The sequence below is a fragment of the Sinocyclocheilus anshuiensis genome, unplaced genomic scaffold (genome assembly GCF_001515605.1).
Source record: "Sinocyclocheilus anshuiensis isolate Anshui unplaced genomic scaffold, SAMN03320099.WGS_v1.1 scaffold961, whole genome shotgun sequence".
In the NCBI taxonomy this organism is placed as follows: Eukaryota; Metazoa; Chordata; class Actinopteri; order Cypriniformes; family Cyprinidae; genus Sinocyclocheilus; species Sinocyclocheilus anshuiensis.
Genome location: NW_015557049.1, coordinates 39,865 through 42,325, shown reverse-complemented (window position 1 = coordinate 42,325; position 2,461 = coordinate 39,865). Strand labels below are relative to the sequence as shown.

The 2,461-nt window shown below is 38.2% G+C and overlaps 1 protein-coding gene across 1 annotated transcript in view; it reads right to left on the bottom strand.

Annotated features, from left to right (window-relative positions):
* Positions 1 to 2,461, bottom strand: part of LOC107676388 (AN1-type zinc finger protein 3-like) — a 28,354-nt gene that overhangs the window by 5,019 nt on the left and 20,874 nt on the right. The gene's annotated exons all lie outside the window — the stretch shown is intronic.

Below are 2,461 nucleotides of genomic sequence, written 5' to 3'. Positions count from 1 at the left end.
TTGAGGTATTCGGCCAATCACAATGCACTGGATAGCTGGCCAATCAGAGCACACCTCGCTTTTCAGACTGATGAGCTTTGTAAAAATCGACGCGTTTCAGAAAGGCGGGGCATAGAGGAGAAACTATAATGTACAGTATGTGGAAAATAGTGTTTTTTTAACCTTAAACAGCATAAACACATTTCATTACACCAAATACACAAAATAATGTTCTTTTTAGCAACATCATATGACCTCTTTAAGTCACTGGCTGTCCTGGCAGTAAGACAGCAGCCTCTGGTTTCAGACAGTCATTATGAGCTCATAGCTGGACTTCAAGCTTCCAGACCACCGTAGCCTCCGCTGTGCTCATGGGATCCAGGATCAGAGCTTCTCCACCACAGCTTACACATCACTGACCTTTAACAGCAGCGCTTTATGAATGGTCGCCGTCAGACCCATATTTGCGTGGCTCCTGATGCAGGTTTGGTTGAAACTGGGTCACAGGTGTTCCTTTCATCCAGGGGAATTTTATGAAGCCATTCCTCCAGCCCGCTAATTTCGGTCTGTCCTGCGGTTGTGCTTCCAGCTTTTACGGCTAACCTATTCGTCAAAGGAATTCACGTTTGGCTTATGCTGGTTGACAATTTTTCTTTTTAACCACATTAAAAAATATGAGAATCGTTGTCGGCCCTGTTCCAAATCAGGCTCTGTTTACTCTTTGGACCTGCATTTTCAAGCTCTGTCTTTTTCTTTTTAGCCTGCACAAAAAAGGTATGTTGTAATTATTTCTTATGGCTAAAACCTTTATTGAAGAAACCTGGTTTACCCAGTGGATATTTTGTCATTTATATTTTATTACAGCTTCACCACACACTCAAAAATTTTGAGTCAGTATAAGATCTTTTTTGAAGAGGAAGAGATTAATAGTTATATTCAGCAAGGATGCATTAAATCAAAAGTGACAGTAAAAACATAAAAAATGTTACAAAAGATTTCTATTACAAATAAATGCTGTTCTTTTGAACTATTCAATTTTTATTTTCTAAGAAAAGTTTCTTCAAAAATAAGGAACAGCAGTTATTAAAATTAAGAAGAAATATTTCTTGCGCAGCAAATCAGCATATTAGAATGATTTCTGAAGGATCATGTGACACTGAAGACTGGAGTAATGATGCTGAAAATTCAGCTTTGATCACAGGAATAAATTACATTTTAAAATATATTAATAGAAAATTATTATTTCAGAATGTAAAAAATATTTTACAATATCAGTGTTTTTACTGTATTTTTTTTATCAAATAAATGCTGCCTTGGTGATCATAAACTTCATTCAAAAAATAAAAACTATATTGACCCCAAACTTTTAAATAGTAGTGTATTAGTATATTTATGAATTGTTCTTCACATATATCTCTTTAGCGGTTTAAATCAACATGTTTTTGCAAACTCATGTATGTAAATGAAAATCACGCTTTAATATAGTAAAAAAGAAAAACATACCACACATCCTCTAATCCAGTTTTATTCTTTTTCAGCAAAAGAGGAAAGGAAAAAAGGAAAACAAGAAAACAAAAAAAGAGAAAGGCTACAGAAATTTATCTTATCCATATCTTCGTTTTTTTTTTGTTAACCTAAAAAGGGCAAAGTAATGCAGCTCTATGCTTAGAGTGAGAGTTAACCAGAAACACAAAGGAGGTTAAATAAGGATTTTTCTTAAGATACACAATATTCATCTCTTTTCTTCAGTTCTGTCCATGTCAACATCTCAACAGAAAACCAGTCAACGTAATAAAAACTTTTTTTTAAACAAAACAAAACAAAAAAAAAAAGCGCCAGTAAATTGAGACTCCGCCTTCCTCGTTCCCACCAGAGCTGAAAACATCCCTCCATAATGCATGTGAGGAAGGGAAGGAAAGAAAGAAAGAAAAAAGAGAATGAATCAAGAGAATATAGAAAGAAAGGTTAGCATGACCAGGCAGGAGAAAGTACAGGAACTAGTGAGAATGAAGGAGAAAAAAAAGGGCAAAAAAGCCACCGAGATCTTCGGCTGCTTTAAAAGAGGCAGAGTGTATGTTGCAAGGTCTGATGGGAGTCATACGAGGTTACAGAGTGTGTTTATTCAGACCTGAACAAACTAGTTCTCAGATGAGCTGTGGGCGGCCCTTTCCCAACCGAACCCAAACCAAAGGGTACCGTCTGATTTATGAAAACACGGATGTAAGTGCATATGTGAGTGTATGCAAGTAAAACGGGCACGGCTCTGATGCGGCCCGTCGGCTTGAGCCGCGTCAGAGCCATGCCCGGCCTTTTTTATCCCGGGACGGTGTGACTCCTGTGATCCAGGTCGCCCCCCTTCCCTCGGTCAGTGTCTGTCATCAGAACGTCCGGAGCAGAAATTCCCAGAGGTCTCGATCGATCGATGTGTTTCCCCTGGAGTCGATCGCAGCCTCTGAGACGAGAGCAGTTCTCCAAAGCAGAC